Raw genomic sequence first — 20,005 nt, 5'->3', positions numbered from 1 at the left:
TTAAAGGTACACCCCTATTAGTCAATAAAATTTAATAGGCTACTATGTGTGAGGGAGTCTGCACAACACAGAAGTGTGAAGGCTGCTATCTCACCTTATTTCACTGAAAACCTGTGTCCATAACAAATACCACTGCTTTAAAAATCCAATAGAGCAAATCTAACTCAATAATAGGTTAAAAAGCATGATGGTGTTAAGCGCTGAGAATTCAAAAATGAGCAACAACAGTTCCCAGCTTTTAGGAGCTTACTAACAAATAGTGTGCTTTGTTAAGGGTGAGGGAGGATTAGTAAAATAGCTAGAAGGCAGCTTGATAGAGGCAAAGGAAATTAGCAAAATATTCTTAGATCAAGGAAACTTCCATCTGGGAAGAGGAGAGAAGGCACTTCTGGGAAGAGGGTAAATTGGGCCTTAATAATCATGGGACAATTCGGGTACCGATGCTTGGGGCAGGAGCAATGAGACAGTATGAGCTAGTAGTCCAATCTGTCTGAAAGATATGCTGCATAATCATAATATCAGAGATTTAGAGAAAGGGCCTTATAAATCAACCTTCATATTTTATAAATGCAAAAGCTGAAAAGCAATGATCTTCTCATGAATAATTTGAATATTTTTTTATTACTCCATCCTGCATTTCTCTATTATTTTGGGATTATCTATACTGTGTTCCTAGGATGAACAATCAAGGTTTTCCCCACTACAAGGGAAAAGAAAATGCTACTGAAATTTCCTGGTTCTACACACTTATAAAATTATATTCAGCTCTTTTCCCAATCTACTACCTCACTCTACCCACAATGTTACCCTAACCAAATAGCCCATAGTTTTTGAAAGAAAGTTATAAGTATTTGTAGAAAAGGAGAACTTGAGAAACAATCTTATGATGGAGGACCTCAGGAATCTGGTTAGTAGCATGAAAAAAAAGATGTCATTTCTAAACTTTTATATGCACTGTTACTCAAAAAGGAGATGATGGATTTGCTCCAAGTATCCTCCAAAGTTCCTCATTGAGATTTAAAAAGTAATCACAATTGCCATAAACTGTTAAAAATATGAAGCTAAGGATTTCTAGGAAAATACTCTGTCATTATGAACCGCTCTTGTTTCAAACAATAAGGTATTTGTCACTTTTGCATTAAACCTTGTTCACTAAGAGACTGCTGTGAATGAAACAAGAGGAGATTCTCTCTGTAAATCATTATATTCCAATGAAAAGTACATTTCAATGAGCTAAGCAATTTATCTTTTGTTCCTCTTTGTAGTGTGACCTTGATCATCAAAAATTATTTCCAAATGATATACTAATATATGTCCATTATAGTGTATTTCATCAAATAAAACAAAATCTAACTCACTAAACGGTACCCAGAACAATGAAGTTTTCAACTTTCTTGAACCCTCTACTCAATAAGATAGATTCAGTGTCTCACAAGTCTTTTGGTGCAGTTTTAAGCTACAACTATAACCATAAGCCATAACTTAAAAGTAAACTAAGAAAGAGAAATTTCAGAACACCCTGCATGATGTTTTTTATTTATACATCATTCATTCATTTATTTATTGCAACTAATGCTAAGATTTAGAATACCCTGAAGTGTTTTAATTAACTGGCTGATGAAACTAAAGCTAAGCTTTACTAACTTAAAACTGCACCAAGACTTTAGGGACACTAGTGTTTTAATGCTTGCAAAATGCTTTATAAAAATCATCTCATTTAAACCTCAACAATTTTTCTGAAGACACTTTGAACCTCATCTTATAGATGAGGAACACTGATGCTTAGAGAAGTTAGAGTGACCTTGTCCAAAGTCACACAGCTCATGAGGCAAGATTTCAACCAACTCTAACAGTCCAGCACTCAACCCACTATCCCACAATGACTTTTATTTATTACAATTATTGTTATTGGTAATATACATTCTTTCCACTGATAAGAACTTAAAACACTGTCTAATACATAGTGAATGCTTAATAAATGCAAATTGATTGACTGAACATTAATCTAACAATCTTGAAGATTCTACCAACTAGTGCTATTTTAATGAAATTTCTTTTACTTTATCTTCTTCCACAAAAGGAATGAATTTTGAGACTGAATCCACCTACATCTAAGCTGAATGAATTAAGCCTAAGAAAAGTCAAATTAATGTCACTTGAAATTGATAGACATTACCAACAAAATCTAGCAGCAAGAGATAAAGAGAAATCTCATTTAAAATAACTGTAAATAATAATATATTTGAGAGTCTACATGCTAAGACAAAGCCAGGACCTATTTGAACACAATTACAAAACAGTTTTTCACATAAATAAAGTTAGATTTAAACAATTGGAAAAATATTAAGTCAAAAATGACCATTTTATTTAATCTGTTTATTCAGAGCCATACCAATGAAACTGCCAAGGAAAGTGGAGCTGTACCAGACCTAAAATTCTATTATAAAGAAGCGATCATGAAAACTCTTTGTACTGGCTAAAAAATAGAATAGGGGATTGATGGAATAGGTTAGGATTACAATAATCTAGTATTTGATAAACCCAAAGACTAATATCTAACATTCTGTACCAAGATAAGGTCAAAATGGGTGCATGATTTAAACAGTGATACTAAAAGCAAATTAAGAGAACAAGTGATAATTTCTTTCTCAGATATGTGAAAAAGAAAGGAATTTATGGCCAAAGAACTAGAAAAAAATTATGAAATACAAAATGAATAATTTTGATTATATTAAATTAAAAAGATTTTGTATAAACAAAACCAATGCAACATTAGAAAGGAACCAGAAAGTTGGGAAAAAAAATTTATATCCAGTGCTTCCTGATAAAGATCTAGTTTCTAAAATATGGAATTGACTCAAATATTTAATACAAGCCATTTCCCCAATTGATAAATAGTCAAAGGATATGAAGTCAATTTTCAGATGAAGAAATTGAAACCATTTCTAGTCATATGAAAAAAATGTTCCAAAGCACAATTGATTAGAAGTATAAATTAAGACAACTCTGAGGTACCATTTCACACCTCTCTGATTAAGATGACAGGAAAAGATAAATAAATATTGGAGAGGATGTGGGAAAACTGGAACACTAACTGTTGGTGAAATTGTGAACTGATCCAATCATTATGGAGAATAATTTGGAACTATGTCCAAAGGGCTATCAAACTGTGCATACCCTTTGATCCAGTTGTGGATCCAGCAGTGTCTACAGGGTCTGTATCCCAAAAGGATCATAAAAAAGGGGAAATGACTCACATGTGAAAAAAAAAAAATCAAAAACCTGGAAACTGAGTGAATGCTCATCAGTTGGGGAAGTTATAGTATATAAATGTTATAGGATATTATTGGCCTATAAGAAATGATCAGCAGGATGATTTAAAGAAGGCTGGAGAGACAGGAACTAATACTAAATGAAGGGAGCAGAACCAAGAAATCACTGTACATGGCAATAATAAGATTATACAAGGATCAATTCTGATGGACCTGGCTCTCTTCAATAATGAGATGATTCAAGGCAGTTCCATTAGACTTGTCTTAGAAAGAGTCATCCACATCCAGAGAACTATAAAGACTAAATGTGGATCACAACATAGTATTTTTAGTCTTTGTTGTTGTGCTTGGTTTCTTCCTGTTTTTTTTTTCCTTTTGATCTGATTTTTATGTTAGCTCAGCCTACCCATGAGCACTGGATATTTTTCCAGTTGTTTAGATCTAACTTTATTTGTATAAAAAGTTACTTTAATTGTGTTCATATAGTTCCTGGCTTTGTATTGGCAGGTAGACTCCCAAATATTTTGTATTATCTACAATTATTTTAAATGAGATTTCTGACTCATACCTCAAAACAAGGCTCCATAATGGGCATATATACCCCCATAAGGCTACTACATTCCCCAGTAGTATATGAGGAGGTCAGAAAAACATAAATAGAGCTTTAATATCTCACTGATAATCAACAAACATGTACTAAATGTCTCCTATGTATTAAGTACTATGGACACAAAAAGGTAATTGAAACTGACCCTTATCTCAAGGAGCTTTATATTCTCTAGGGGCAGAGAATACTACATACAAAAACAATCTGAGAAGTTGGTAATAACGAAGGCATTACATAAAAATGGCATTCTATATAATGCTGAACTTCAAAAGGAAATCTAACTTCATTAAGAAAAATCACATATGTTCAGCCTATAGTGGATGTTTGCTATCTATTGGTGGGGGTGGAGAGAGGAAGGAAGAAAAATTTGGTACTCAAGGTTTTGCAGAGGTAAATGCTGAAAACTATCTTTGCATCTATTTGGAAAAATAAAAAGCTATTTTAAAATAGTTTTTAAAAACTGAGATAGGAACTGACAATGCCAAAAGGAAACCATAGAATAAAAACCCACTGTTCTCCCTAAAAAACATATTGATATACTTAAGCGCCTCAGAATATCAAAAGTCCAGTCTCTGACCAATAATGTCATCTGTTAAATGAGGAAATTGATCTAGATAGAGATTTAAGACAGAACCTCAGGAGCTATTAGTTTGCTATGGGCTAGTCTATCTGAATTTATTCTCCACTCAAGCATTGCTCTTACAGTGAATTCTGTGAGTTGGGGCAGTTGATGCTTCCAGTGAATAATTGATTATGAAAATTAGGCATTTGTTAGTGCTGAGCACATGCAAACCAGGAGAACAACACATGAGCTTCTGGTCCATACCTCAAAATAAGGCTACATAATAGGCAGATATACCCCCTATAATACTATAATACAATCCCCAGTGGAATATGGGGAAGTCAGAAAAACATAAATAGAGCTTTACTATCTCACTGATAATGAACAACCAAGTACAATGCTTCCTATGTATAAAGTACTGTGGATACAAAAAGATAAATGAAACGGACCCTTACTTGAGGAGCTTTACATTTTCTAGGGGCAGAGAATATGCACAAAAACAATCTGAGAAGTTGGTAATAATGAAGGCATTAAATAAAAATGGCATCCTCCATAATGCTGAACCTCAAAAGGAAATCTAACATCTCTATTCTAGACATTTTGCCATAAGTAAACGTTGAGCTTCTACTTTTTTTCTGGGTAACTGAAATATTTTCAGGGCAATAATGTAGTCTACCTATATAGAGAGATTAACAATAATATGGAATGCAGAAGACCAAAATGTAATGTCCTGTTTCTAACAGATGGAAAGTCTGGATGACCCATTCAGATAGTGAATAGACTGGGCACTGAACAGATTATCAGCAAGTGACCCTCTTAGACCTAGACCCTCTTAGCACCTAGACCCTCTATCACAAATAATAACACTTCAAAAGGACACAGCTAAGCATTCATTATATTTTATATATTTCTTTCGCCAAAGCAGAGAATTAATCCCCAAAGGAGATGTACAAAGCAACAATGAAGCATAAAATCAAACAAATTATTAGTCTTCATCGCTGGGAAAGCCCTCCTATTGGCCTAAACATTTTCCCCAAATACATATTGAAAAATAAAAGTCAAAGGAGAGAACCAATCAAATAAAGTTTTAGATATAATCAAATTCAGAGTGATTTTAATGGCACAGCCCAATAGCTATCCTATGATCTTGTTAGAAATCAAAGTACGTTCTCACCAGACTCAGAGATCCCAATGTGTTCCTTAAGATCCGTGGATATTGGGTCAGTTACACCTATTTCAAGGTCAAAATCCTGAGTCTCATTTATAAGCTTCTTTGATCCAAGAGCACATTGTCTCTACGGAACAAGAAGTTTTATTTTCAATTTCCCTTCTTTTCAGGAAAGGAAATGTTTGCACTTCAAAGAGTTTCTTTGAAGAAAGTACCAACATGCATGTGTCCCTTCCAGGTTAAGCACTGTAGGGCTCAGTAGGGTGTATGAATTCTGGGAGGATGCACAAGATGCCTGTGTCAGGACAATTCATTCACAATGAAGGTGTAGCACATGGGAGAAGAAAAGAAGCAACATCATAGTATTTTTTTGCTTTTGATCCATGGCGATGGAAGCACTTCCCACACATCAAGAATTGCAGCAAAGGAAACAGAAGCATCAAAGATGGGGAGGAAAGTCTTAAAACTACAATTCCTTGCTGCTTCTGAGAAATGATCTCTTGATAATATATACATTCTCCAATTCACAAACCAAACTAGTTTATGCAAAAAATCATTCCATTGACTTCAGGTCTGGTGGGCTGGGGGAGTTGGTTTGAGGGAATGGAAAAATCAATTCCCAACATACGATTTAATAAGCAGGGAGAATTCTCAAAGTGAAAACTCCCTTCACCAAGGCAGACCAGCAATTTGCCCTTTAACCTTAAAAAATTTTCTAGGGCTAAAGGGGCTTATCCCTAGATCACATAGCTAGTATGCATCTGAGGCAGGGTTTTCAGACTCAATTCTTGATTATCCAAGGAATATCAGGAGTTAACATTAAGACAGAGCTTTGCATAGTTTTGCATAATCTACTAATTGAATAGTCACTCAACCCCAGTGACTGTAACCCAAATTGAATTTTTTCTGGATCTTATTTCATGCCTGTTTCATATTCCAAAGAAGGATAAAGAGTGGCAGAAAACCCCAAGCATTCTGAAGGTTTTTAAAAATATTAAAACCTCTAATAAGATACTGGCATTTCCCAAATTCATATGATGGGAATAGGGATCCCAAGTGAAATTCATTTGGTGGTAATTTTTCCTTAAACTATTAAATTATGCATTAGGTAAAATTATTAAAGATTAAAGATATTACAGTGTTTATTTTCTGATTTAATATTTTATTCCCCCTCCAATTACATGCAAAAACTTTTTTTTTCCATTTTGAAAATAGATTTAATTTCCTCCTTTTCTCCTGAAAATTTTCCAGGCCCATTTTAATCAGAGGTTCCATAGATGAACATGTATGGGTTCTATCAAAATATTTCAAAGTCTGGAGTGGTGGACAGACAAAAAAAAGCTCAAAAGTCTGTCATATGCCAGCTGTGTAACCTTAGGTAAGTCAAAAACTTTCAGTATTATAGGCAACTCCCTGAGACTCCTTAAAATGAAGAGAAGTTACTCATTTTATAATTACAATCCAATTTGCTCTTCCACTGGCTTCCTACACCAATGAAATCTCGGATGAAAACCATATCATAATATTTCGAGTTCAAAAATTCCATGGAATATTTCACTTGGAAAATGTTGATCTACTCTTTTCCTTAGGTGCAAATAAATACTGACAAATGTCCGGAAAAGGCTGGCTGAATTATTCATTTTGATGCATAAAAGAAAGGAAAGCCATAATATAGGGAAACTATAAGTAATAGAAATTAATATTATTTATATTAAATTTTAATTTTTATACAACATAACTCAACCCCTCTCTATGTTCCTGGGACCAAGGCAAGGCACTCCAGGGAAAAAGCACTTTATCTGGCTGAGTTTTATATAAAGGCATTAGGGAAAGAGCACCTTTGAGAAACTATAAAGTCAAAGGATCTAGATCTGAATGCAGAATCGGCTACTTCTGCTTTTTGACATTAAATACACTTAATTTTTCCGGACTTCGGGTTTGTCATCTATAAAATGGAATGGAGTAGACTGCAGAAGCTCCTTGTAGCTCTAAATCCTGAGTCACCTCTAACCGCTCTGCTCTCCAAAGGCTCACTGTGCACGTTACTGGTTAATGCCACTCAGCCAAAGCCCATCTGTCACAAAGGGCGACTGGGAGGGACTGGGTCACAGACTCCACGTAAAAAGCAGCCGGCTGCGTCATCCCCTCCAAAGCCATTCTGGAGAAGCACAGGTGCAGAGAGGGCTTTCATCTGTCCTTTCAGAGCCCCAGAGTCCCCCGTCACGTGTTTGCTTTTTACAAGTTTGCCCAGGCTCCTGACGTTTACAAACAATTTACTATGCTACTTAGAAAGGGTGACAAGGGCTTAAGAGTCAATAAACCTACATTTGAATCTTGGCTCTAAAGCTTACTTACATCATCAGAAACATATCACTTATTCTCTGGATAATCTGAGGATAATACATGCTTGTCCTATCTATCTCACAAGGTATTGTAGGGAAGTTTCTTCATAAGCCCTTAAAGCAATATGCAAATATAAGTTATTACTCAGAAAGATATGAATGGACAAATTAAAGGTCTCCAGGACATATAATAGGGATGTCAGGTTTGAAAGAAAAAAATGGAGTTGAAAATAGTTATTCTCACTAATGATTGAAACTTTAAAAGTTTACAAACTATTAAAATATACATTATACATTAAATCATTAAAGAATAAACATATTAGTGTTATTTTTGCTTTTTGCTTTTCATTTTCTGAATGATTTAATATCATTTCTCCTCCAATTATATGCAAAGCTTTTTTTTTTCCCCATTTTGAAAATAGATTTAATTTCTTCCTTTTCTCCTGAAATTTCCTAGACCCTATAAGTATGTATATCCAAGTCAATAAGATCAGGGATCTAACATGTTATTGGAATATGCATGCATTTATACATATATAACGTGCATAAAATATGTCTTTATCTACATATATACACATATAAAATTTTAGTTTCAAAATAGCCAGTTAAAGATTGTAAAATCTTTGTAGGTATAAGCAAATCAACTAAGTATATTATGTTTCAGGGACTATTCCATATACCTAAGCATATCTGGTTAATTCAAATACTCAATGGTTTTTGTATCCTGGAACCATTTTCAGAATTTCTTGAAACCTAAAGAATATTGTTTTCAAATAATTGTAGGAAATGCTAAATTTCAAATAAAATGTAGTGAAAATAAACATGGACCATTGAAATCTACTTATGGGTCCTTATGGCTTATGCTTTGTGTGCCCCTAATTAAAAACCTCTTTCATGGAGGTTAACCCAATCAGCCTTACATTACTGTTACATATTGTTACATTATCGTTAGAATGAAGGTTTAGTCAAATCTCTGGAGTCAAGAATTCCTTCTATTAATGTTAGTCAATCACCCATTGATAGAATTGTTCTTACAGAGCTATGATTGGTTTACATAGGGATGTTAATACAATAATAACAATAAACAATCATTTCAAGGAACCAATTAACAGTATTACATGAATGTAGCCACCCTGAAAAATTTGCAATCGTATAGAATCTATGGACCTAATGGTCACAAAAAGTTATAATTGACTTTTTTCCTTTTCACCCCACATAGATTATATAGGTCTTTTGGGGTTAGAAAGAGAAAATAAGTTACAGTTTACAACCAAATAAAAGAGAACCATTTCCCCAGTCAGCTTCAGATCAATTTGACTAAGCTCAGAAAACTGCATACCTGTCTGCAGGAACCACAGCAGAAAATCCAGCTCAACAGCCAGGTGTTCACACAATAAATCAGTCACTTTGAAAGTTTTGATTAAGCCCCATTTTTATGCAGAAATTCAGCAACATTTTTTTGAGAATCAAATTTTCTCTAAGTCTGTTCCACTACTCCCAGTAAATCAGTCACTTAGAAAGTTTTAATTGAACCCCATTTTTACACAGCACAGCAAAAAAAAAAATTTAAGTGTCAACTTTTCTCTAAATTTGTTCCATTTCTATCATCATTCTTCCAGATATATATTCACATAAACATTTGGCTATTAAATCTAAGCAATACAAAGTCAGAGGTACAACACACAATGTTGATCTACTGCTCAAAGACTGATCCATCTCTGTCTGTATTCAAGTAAATACATAGAAGGCTGCCCTCTGTAGGTTTTTTATAGGTCTGATCTTTGATCTTGATCAAACAACGAGTTTCCTTATCAGGCTTGTGAGTCTAGATGCAATTAGATTTACAGAGTCAATCTTGAAAATATTTAAGCCTCTTTCTTTCAAGAAAGTTTTATGTTACTTTTATCTTCACTCTTTATACTGTATGTTAAGATTCTTTAAAATATACTTGATAAATGAATCAAGAGACAATCCAAGACATGCTAGACTACTGTATTTTTATTTTGTTAAATATTTGAAATTACATTTTAATTTTATTTAAGCTGCACTTGGGAATGTTGCAAGCTTGCAGCAATACTCAGTGAAGATTTCACATCTCTGACTTAAACTACCAAAATCAAAGATCCTAATTAAATGAAATATCAGTTTTAAAAGAAAAGGAAAAAATTAAAAATAAATTCAAGAGAAAATTGTTTCAGAACATCATTCCAAATTTCTTGAGGATATTGTGAGAGCTGCAAAAATCAGTAATTCTACAATTGAGACAATTACCAAGGATAGCACCTACAGTATACTAAGCACTAGAAATATGTGCATGCAAGTTAATACAAAATAATGAGGGAGGGGAAATCTCACTTAAAACTATGCAAAACAGTGGAAGAGAGAACATTCTAGGCATGGGGGACAACCTATTTGAAAACATGGTGAACTGGGGATGGGATATCTTGCATGGGAGATAGCAAGTACATCAGTTTTACTGGCAGTGAGATGGAAAATAAATTCAGAAAGCCAGATTGGAATCATATGATGAATGGTTTAAATCATAAACAGCAGAGGTTTTTTTTTGATAAGAAGCCAGATCTCCTAACCCTAGCTATGTTTTTAAGTTGGAAGATGTCATTACCCTTTTTAAGCCTCACCTTAGGACATTACTGGATGGAGTGTGTCTTAGGAAATCAGAATGTTTAAAGGCCTTGGGATTATATCAAGCATCAGTTGAAAGAATATGGGAAGAGAAATTTAGGGGAATGTGATAACTGTCTTCAAATATCTGAAGGATTGGCAGACAAAAGGGGATTAATTTAATTCTATTTGTTCTCAGAGGGCAGAACTAGGTATGACCAAAGAGTAGAAACTGATAATAGGAATTTAAACATGATTGACAATTAGCTCTCCATAAATAGAACTGTCTACCTCTAAAAGTAGGGGGTTTCCTCCTCATTGTGGGCCTTCAAGTCAAAAAAAGTATGATGATGAAACCATGTCAGGAATGCTACTAACAGTTATTTCTTGTACAGGTACAAACTGGACTAGATCAGTGGTTCTCAAATTCTTCAGTCTCAGGATGTCTTTACATTCTTAAAAATTACTAAAGCTCCCCCAAAGAGCTCTTATGTGGGTTATATTTATTCATAATTATTATGTTAGAAGTTGAAACATCTTAATATTATGATGAAAATAGTTTTGAACTTAAGGATGCTGGAGTATGATCTCTGAGGTCCCTACTCAAACTGAAATTCAATGACTGCCAATGTCATGCTTTTCCCACTCAAATCCTCATTTTTATTATTTTCTACACATAGAAGGTCAGACATTTCAAAAAGACTGGGACATATTAACATTGAAATCTTCAAAATTCATCTTCCTACAATAATTATTATTCACCTACAAAGCTATAACTAAGTTTTACTTAGTAATCACAAGTATAATTAAACAGTTTCAAAAAAGCAAAGTCATTTACTCCATAAACAATCAACTAACAAACTTTCTTCTAAGCTTTCACTAGGCAAGTTTTACTATCAAGTTTATTATGTTGTTCAGCAAATCTTTCCTACAGCCAGCATGTTGCCATGGCAAAATACTCATAATAAAGAAATCAAGTAAACACAACTTTGCAAATACTGCCACAGGTGAACTAATACCTTACAGGCAAGATCAAGAAAAAAAAAAAAAAAAAAAAACTTCTACGAACTTGCCAATCTCTCAAAAGATTCATCAGTCATAAAATACATAAAATTTTTCTTTTCAAATTAAGATTCTGATAAGACTTCTGATAAGATTATTATTAAAAAAAAAAAAGACTTCTTGGGACACAAAGGGAAAAATAAGGAAATTTTAAGATTAAAAAAGTCCCCAAAGGTTTACCAGAAAAAAGACAGGCTTGGAGAAGACCTGGGTTTCAGTCCTAATAGTACTTCAAGCAGGTTCAATTTCTTCAATTGCAAATAATGCCTTCACTACTCACCTACCTTACAAAGTCCAGCAGAAAACAGTTACATATGCATTGAGTCATTATTATTAATTTATCATCATAAAAATAAAAAGAAAATGTAGGACAGATAAAGAAAATGAGCTGGTCCCTGATGGAGGAAAGGATTCAAAACATGTTCCAAAGGAGTGCTCCCACTGATATCCTGGAGATGCCAGGAAAAAGCACTCCATCTACATCCCCTCAACACCTCTAGTCCCAAACACTGTGTCCAATATACAATAGGACTTTAATAACTGCCTGCTGAATTGCAAGGAATCCCTAACGCAGGAGACACAAGGAGATACAATCTATGCTTCAGGAATCAGGACTGGTAACCCTCTCAGGTCATCAGAGGTATGTGGGCTCCATTTTAACCAGCCCATATGCTCAGTATTAAGGGACATAGTTGTATACTCTGCCATGTCCTAGAGACCGCCCTGCTTGCTAAATTGTGGAGCACTATTTTGCCATAATCTCTGGCCCCAGTGAACAACTCCAAGGAGCAAGAGTCATTAAGTAGACAGAACTACTGTCAATCCTATGGGGAATCAGGAGAAAAATGGGGAGAAAAGGAGGAAATGCCTAGGCTGCCAGGGAAGAGAGAAGCTCCCAGATCTAGCATGAAGAGATCAGGAAAGGTAGAAAAATGCAGAGGCAATGCATGAGAAAGCCCTGGAAAGAGGCTATCAGCTCAAGGTCCCCAGTGGTAGCCATAGTTTTTATAAAAGAAGTGACTGGGACCCTCTACTGGTAATATAGAGGATTACACTGTGTGTGTGTGTGTGTGTGTGTGTGTGTGTGTGTGTGTGTGTGTGTGTGGTCCACAATTTGTTTTCCTCAATAGAATATAAGTACATTGAAGACAGGGACCATTTCATTTTTGTCTTTATACTCCTAGAACTAGAACAGTTGGCATTTAATCAATGTTGAACAGAAACTAGATTGAGACAGAAAACCAAGGTTCAAATATCACTCTCTGGGTAACCTTAAAGAGAGTCATGTAACTTTCATATTCAGATGCTTCAGTTGTAAAAAATTAAGGGGTAAATTTACTTGAATTTCTCTCCACTTTCTTCTCTTTCTCAAAAGTTATTATCCCTGATTCATATTATAAAGTCATCGAAGAACAGTGACATTCTGGTTTCTTTCTTTTTTTTTTTTTTTTCGGTCATGTCCTCTTCTTTATGACCTCATTTGGGATTTTCTTGGCGTTAGATATTAAAATGGTTTGCCATCTCCTTTTGTAGTTCATTTTACAGATGATGAAACTGAGGGAAATAATGTTGTCCAGGGTCACACAGTACATGTCCAAGGCCATATTTGAACTCGCAGGTCCAGCATTCTATCCACTGTACCAACTATGTGCCATCGCAGAAAACAAGTGTTAAATTCTGACTGTCTGTATTCTAACTTCTCTTACTTGACTCTGATGGATCAATCAACAAGCATTTAATAAGCACTTACCATATGCCAAGGACACTTTGAGGAAATGAAGATGTAATATCAAAAAAAAAAAAAAAAAAAGACATTCCCTGGGGCCACGGATATTCTTGGGAAGAGGCTAAGGGGAATGTGTGAATAGAATAAAGAGTAGATACCTTATCTAGAAAGATTGTTGAAAGAAAGGAAGGAAGGAAGGAAGGAAGGAAGAAGGAAGAAAGAAAGAAGAAGGAAGGAAGGAAGGAAGGAAGGAAGGAAGAAGGAAGGAAGGAAGGAAGAAGGAAGGAAGGAAGGAAGGAAGAAGGAAGGAAGGAAGAAGGAAGGAAGGAAGAAGGAAAGAAAGAAAGAAAGAAAGAAAGAAAGAAAGAAAGAAAGAAAGAAAGAAAGAAAAGAAAAAGAAAAAAAAAGAGCTAGCCTCAAGAGGAAAAGGAGTTAAAAAAAAAAAACAAAACTCCAGCTTTCCCAGAATAAACACTTCATCTTCCTCCAAAATCCCTAACATTGTGTCTAACATACAGTAGGACCTTAATAACTGCCTGCTGAATTGCAAGGAATGTAAACTAGATAAGGCTGACTTTCCTCAAAGATGGGAAATAAGTCTGAAAAAGAAAATGTTAAGCTCTAATATAAATGAAATAGTAAATGTACCTTGAAATAGAGTGAGTTTCTCATTGTCTCTTACATAATTTTCCATTATAGGTTAACACAAAAATCCAAAGATTAAAATAAGGGAAAGTGGCCATGGATAAGAAGAACACTTATTATTTCAGACTCTTCACTGAATTAAATAATTTCATATTCTTTTAGAACATAAAAAATGGGCAAAATTAATTTTCAAAATAGTTTACTAGGGACAGCAATTAATATCAGGAAAGATATGAATTAGAGTGCCCACTGGATAGATAGCCCTCTTCAGAAGTAGTTAACATATGTCTGTTTTGGAATTCAAACTCCTACTAGTCTAAGACCTGTCTTTCAAGTTTGTTTTCTGTGGAGCAGTGCACCATGTGCTTGAGAGGCATTTAATAAATACCATTCTGATCCACTTTCAGATAGCTAAACTACGTTTCATTATTTAACAAACCTTATGTCTTTTCATGACATTATTATATTACATTTCCAATTAAAATTTTCTTGATTTACAAATTGAAACTTATTTTTTTTAATGGATAAATATAATGGCATCACAACATGTCAAGTTCAACTTTAAAACATTTTGTTTGATTTAGCCTTTTTTGCCAACCAAATTTCTGGTCTGGAATGTAAATTCTTTAAGCTCTTTTGTTTTAATGACAAAAGGGTGTGTTTCCATAAAGATGAAGCTGTTTTCCACTGAGACCAACTGAAAATGTCATGGGAATAAATAGAACACAGTTGCAATTATTTAAGCAAATATACTGGGCTAGATGTTTTAAGATAAAATGAAAGACTAATTAAAGTTCCACATAAAATAACATGAAAAGGAAAAGAAATGAGACCTACCTTACGTGTAATCATTCCAGTCGTAAAAAAATAAAATGGAAAACAGGGCAACCTTCTCTTATACCTACACACGGAAACCAAACCCAAGTCATGACTACTTTTGAAAGCCTGAGTGTTGAGTTCACGAGTAAACGTAGTTCTATAGAAAGCACATGCTCTGTGTCCTACTCAAGTCAAGTTAAACAACTCCTACCTTTTACACTCACAGAAAAGAGGAAGAGACTAAAATTGTACACAGTAGTAACAGCAGCCATAATTATGGTGACCTGTCCTCCACACACGCAGGTTTTTTAAATCATAATCTACCTAGAGATGGTGACGTTTTTTAAGAAAATGAGAATGATTCTTAAATTTGAAGTACGCTACCCATCCCCACCCCGGCCGCCGTCACCCACCCCCCACCCCATCTGTCCCCAAGTTAGAGCTGGGTAGGCCTTTGTGAGTCAAATTAGAGAGTGTACAAGCCCACTTAGGAATATTTTCGCGGGCGGAACAAAATGGAGAGGGGCGGAGGGCGATCTTGGGTGAGTGACCAGGTGCGTGCGGTGACCGCATATGAAGGCACAGCTGGGTTTTGGATCCGTATGGAGTTCGCCCGGAAGGCCGTCCACCTGATTGGGGATAACCCTGAGCAGGATAAAGGGAGGAAATGGGAGTCAGGAGAGCGGCGCTGGGTGACACATCCCCGGGCCTCGTGGCGGGGTGGTTAGCTGTTCGGAGCGCCATGTAAGGGAAGGTCCCTTCCAAGGGCCACCCCAATCCAGAGATGCCTTTAATATGCTCAGCCCAGCGTGGTGCCCACCTTCGGGGCTCCCCCAGCATCCCGGCACCAGGGGGTCCCAAGGACTAGCCCCGCGGCGGAAGGAGGAAAAGGAGGAGTTGGGGTGTCATGCAGCACCCAGTTGTCCACGCTTCTTTAGTATAAATATTGCATCATACAGCACGCTGCTCCTTTAAGGAAGCAAAATGGACTCCGCGGCGCCCAGAGAGCAGCATGTGGAGCCAGCACCCGAGCGCGCATCCCCGCCTGCCCCGGACCCCGGATCCGAGACCCAAACCCCCAGAGTCCTGAAGCCACCCCCCTGCCCAGGTCCTCCCTTCGGAGGATGCAAAAGCGCCAAAAACAGGCCGGGGGCCCTTCCCGCTCCAATACGCGCGCTCTTCTCCATCCCCTAACCCAGCCAGTGCCTGGGCACCCAACCAAGGTGACCTCGACCTGGAGAGCAGCCTGAAAAAAGGGCAGGGGCACTGGTCACTCACTGGGATGTGCGGCTGTCACGGGAGCCGGTCTGGGTGGAGGTGGGATGCGGCACTAAGCTGGAGTGATGGATGGAGCGGCGGCCGCTATGGCCTGTCACGGGGGGAAGCGGGGGGCCGGGAGGAAGGTGCGCCGACCCTGGCTGGTGTCCTGAGGAGGATGCTGGTCGGGTGCGGGCTGCGGTTGCTGGGGTGCGGAGCGGAGCTGCGGTACGCGCCGGCCGTGGCCCGTGTCACTCTCTCCTCCCCAGCTCCCTCTCTTTACACCTCTGCGTGCCCAGGCACCGCCTCCCTAGTCCCCCGCGCTTCAGTGAATGAAACAGGAGGTCGGAGGAAATCCAGGGGCTGGGTTTCATCAGACGCGCGCAGGCTCAGCCCGCCCAACTCCCCCAACCCTCCTCCTCCACCCCACCCCCGCGCTCCTGCCCGGGGCTGGCCAGCCCGCTGGGCCCGCCAGCGGCTGCGTCACCGCGATTCGGGCACCAATGAAAGCCGCCGCGGCGCGAGAGAGTGAAGAAGGGAGCCCCAGAGGAAGGGAGGGAAAGATGGAGGAGGAGGCGAGGAAACGACTGGCGGAGTGGGGGCGTGGCCGGCATCTTCTTAGCGCCGAGATCTCCACCCGGAGACGCCCATAGAGCCGAGTCTAATCCTCATCCTTTGGCGGTCGTCCTAGTCACTGGCCCAGGCTGCATTCTCTCGCCCCCCGCCGGGGTCTCCTCCACGCACGCGGGCCGCTGCAGCCTGGGGACCCCGAGCGCACGCAGCGCATCCTGATCCCGGAACGGTCCTGAGCCAGGCCTGCTGCCCTTATCCTCGGGTAACCCCTGCAGCGGTATAAAGTAGAGTCTGGGCCAGCTCTCCAGCGAGCTCTGCTGCGCTGCAGCGTTTCCTAGTCCCCCCTTTCCCACCCAGCCCCTTGTAAAAGAGTTAGATCCTCTTTTCCTGGGGGTACAGATCTCTGTGCAGAACCATGTGCAGCAATGACCATCCGTGGGACCGAGAAGGCCTGGGCTCTGCCTGGCCACAGATTGCACCACTAAACTAGCCTCATGGTACTCGTAAATCTCCAGTGCCTGGCACATATAGGTGACTAATAAAATAAATAGGGGACTCGATTGATTGATAATGAGAGAGAAATTGCTTTTGGGGTATCTCCTCTAGCAGCAGAAACTTCACACGCTCCCACCTTTTAAAGCTGTATTCTATTCTTTCAGCAAATATGAAGTGCCTGTACCAAACAAGGCAGCCCCTCATTAGCTTCTGGAGCTGACCTGATGACTTCAGCATTCACATGGATTCTTCTTCAAAGACCCTAACCCACAGCTGTCGAATTCTCTCCTTCCCCATGAGCTACTCCTATGGGCAACCCCAGCCACACACAAAGATGGTCATTCTCTTGCCATCACTTACAAACGTACCTTCTCCGCAGTGTGCAAGAATCCTAAAATCCTTCTATCCAACCCGAACCTATTGGTTTTTTCATCTTTCTTTCTGCCTTCTCTTACAAACCCCTACTTTTCCTCTGCACTGGGACTTAAGATCACTTGACCATTCCATACTGTACCAGGCCATCTCCTCTGTATTAGCCACTTCTTCCTTTTCTCCTCTACTTGGCTGGTTGGCGAATCAATTCAACTCAACAATCATTTCTCTGAATCCTTACAGGCCTTATCACATTGCCCAGCTAAGCCTTCTATCTATTAAGTTTTTCCTAGTTCTCCTGTATATTGCTTCCTTTGTATATATTGTTCACATGTTGTGTCTCCCATTAGTGTAAGTTCCTAACTTTTTTTTTGTATCTCTAGTGCCTAATACATAGTAGGCACTAAATAAAAGTTTATTGATTGATGATATTTGAGAAGACAGGGAATTTTTATCTTTGTATATTCGTGTAGCATAGTTCCTGTACTGTCAATGATTGATAAATTGCTGAATTGAATCAAAGCTTTATTATATAGTAAAAAAAAAAAGCAATATTCCAAGTATTTATTATGCTACAATAACCAGCAACTGATATTTCAGATATTAATTCTTGAGCACCTAATAATATGATCAAAAAAAAAATGATGAAACTGAGTTACAGTTTAGTGGGGAACCAATAGGAATTAAGGTGCAAAAAGAAAAGGCATTTCTGTGAAGGAAAAAAAAAAAGTAAATTATCACTATTCCAAAAGACCCTTGGTACTTGTGTTCATGAGAAAAGGAAGAAAGTAGAAAAAGTTGAGATTTCTTTAACTAGATTGAAAATACATTACAGGAGCAGACATCTCAAATTTATCTTTGTCTTGTGCCTTCATGTTAGATTGTTGACACAAATTAGTTCCATTCTTCTAGTGCCTATTTCACTCTCCAGTGATAAGTTAAATGCCTTGGAAAAACTTAACTCTTTCACCATCTTGAAGCAAGGATTCCAAAACTGCTTTATATAAACCCAAAAGATGCAACTCCATTGTCCAAAATATCCATAATCCTATAGAGATATTCCAGAAACTCCTAATCCAATCCATGAAGTTATTACATTTTTGATGCAAAGTCAATCTTTTTTTTTTATGTACATATGCATGAAAAATCTAGAATTTTTTCCTTTCATATTCACTACTGGTACAGCAAAATTTACTAAGTCAAAGGATATAGGGTACAATAAAAATTCGGAACTCCTATTTTAGGGAATTGTCTGAAGCTAAGAAATCCAGTGACTTACTTTTGACTTAATTAATTCTTGATTTAAAATATTTATTATTTATTTTAGCATTCTTTTCTTAAATTTTGATTTCCAAATTCTTTCCATTTTTCCTACCCCCTCCCCTACCCATTGAGAAGAAAAGCAACATTTCAATTATTTATGTGAAATTATTGTTCACATATTGTTCACATGTTGTGTCTCCCATTAGTGTAAGTTCCTAACTTTTTTTTTTGTATCTCTAGTGCCTAATACATAGTAGGCACTAAATAAAAGTTTATTGATTGATGATATTTGAGAAGACAGGGAAATTTTATCTTTGTATATTCGTGTAGCATAGTTCCTGTACTGTCAATGATTGATAAATTGCTGAATTGAATCAAAGCTTTATTATATAGTAATATAATACTATTGCAAATAATGCAAAGTATATTTTCATATTAGCCATATGACCAAAAAAAAGAGGGGGAAAAACCCAGAAAATTATAATTTAATTTTGCACTCAGAATTCACCATTTCTCTCTCTGGAAATGGATAGAATCTTCATTTCATCATAAGTCCTTTGGAATTGTCATGGATCATTATATTGATCAGAATAACCAAATCTTTTATAGTTTTAATTATTACAACATTGTTATAGTGCACAATAATCTCCCAGTTCTTCTCACTTCACTTTGTTTCAGTTCACATAAGTCTTACCATGCTGTTTTAGTTTTCTGACCATCCCCTCATCACTTATTATAACACAACAGTACTCCATCACCTATGATTGTTGTCCACAATAATCCAATCAATTGGATTAATGTCTTCCTGACCTTATTTTAATCACAGCTAAAATCTCATCTTCTACAGGAAACCGTTCCCAAATCCTCTTAATTATTTTCTATGCATTCTGTATATAGCTTGTTTTGTATATATTTATTAGTATATTATCTCTGATAGATTGTAAGCTTCTTCAGGACAGGAACTACCTTTTGTTTCTTGGGTCCTCAGTTCTTAGTACAACACCTGGCAGATGATAGGTGTTTAATAAATTGATTGATTGAAAACAGAAAAGTTTGAAGAAGACATTCTTAATGAAACTTGCAGCCTTTATCTTGAGGAATATGGCAATATTTTTCTGGCAAATTATTTGTTATACTGAATAAACTAAATAAATGGTGTGGGACTGTTCTCAAAAGAGAAGACGAATCCATCTGCAGTAACTGTGAGGGTTTGAAGTGAC

At 37.2% G+C, this 20,005-nt stretch overlaps 1 protein-coding gene across 1 annotated transcript in view; it reads right to left on the bottom strand.

Moving 5' to 3' along the window:
• The window catches only part of SLC7A1 (solute carrier family 7 member 1), a 69,945-nt gene extending 51,816 nt beyond the window's left edge, over positions 1 to 18,129 (bottom strand). Inside the window, 1 exon segment of the mRNA XM_051986518.1 lies at positions 16,104 to 18,129. The gene's annotated coding sequence lies outside the window, so the exon portion shown is untranslated.
• Between the last annotated feature and the right edge of the window lie 1,876 nt (positions 18,130 to 20,005).

This window comes from Antechinus flavipes, chromosome 3 (assembly GCF_016432865.1).
Source record: "Antechinus flavipes isolate AdamAnt ecotype Samford, QLD, Australia chromosome 3, AdamAnt_v2, whole genome shotgun sequence".
NCBI lineage: Eukaryota > Metazoa > Chordata > Mammalia > Dasyuromorphia > Dasyuridae > Antechinus > Antechinus flavipes.
Note: the sequence above shows the minus strand (reverse complement) of the source record. Positions and strands in the feature narration are given on the sequence as shown.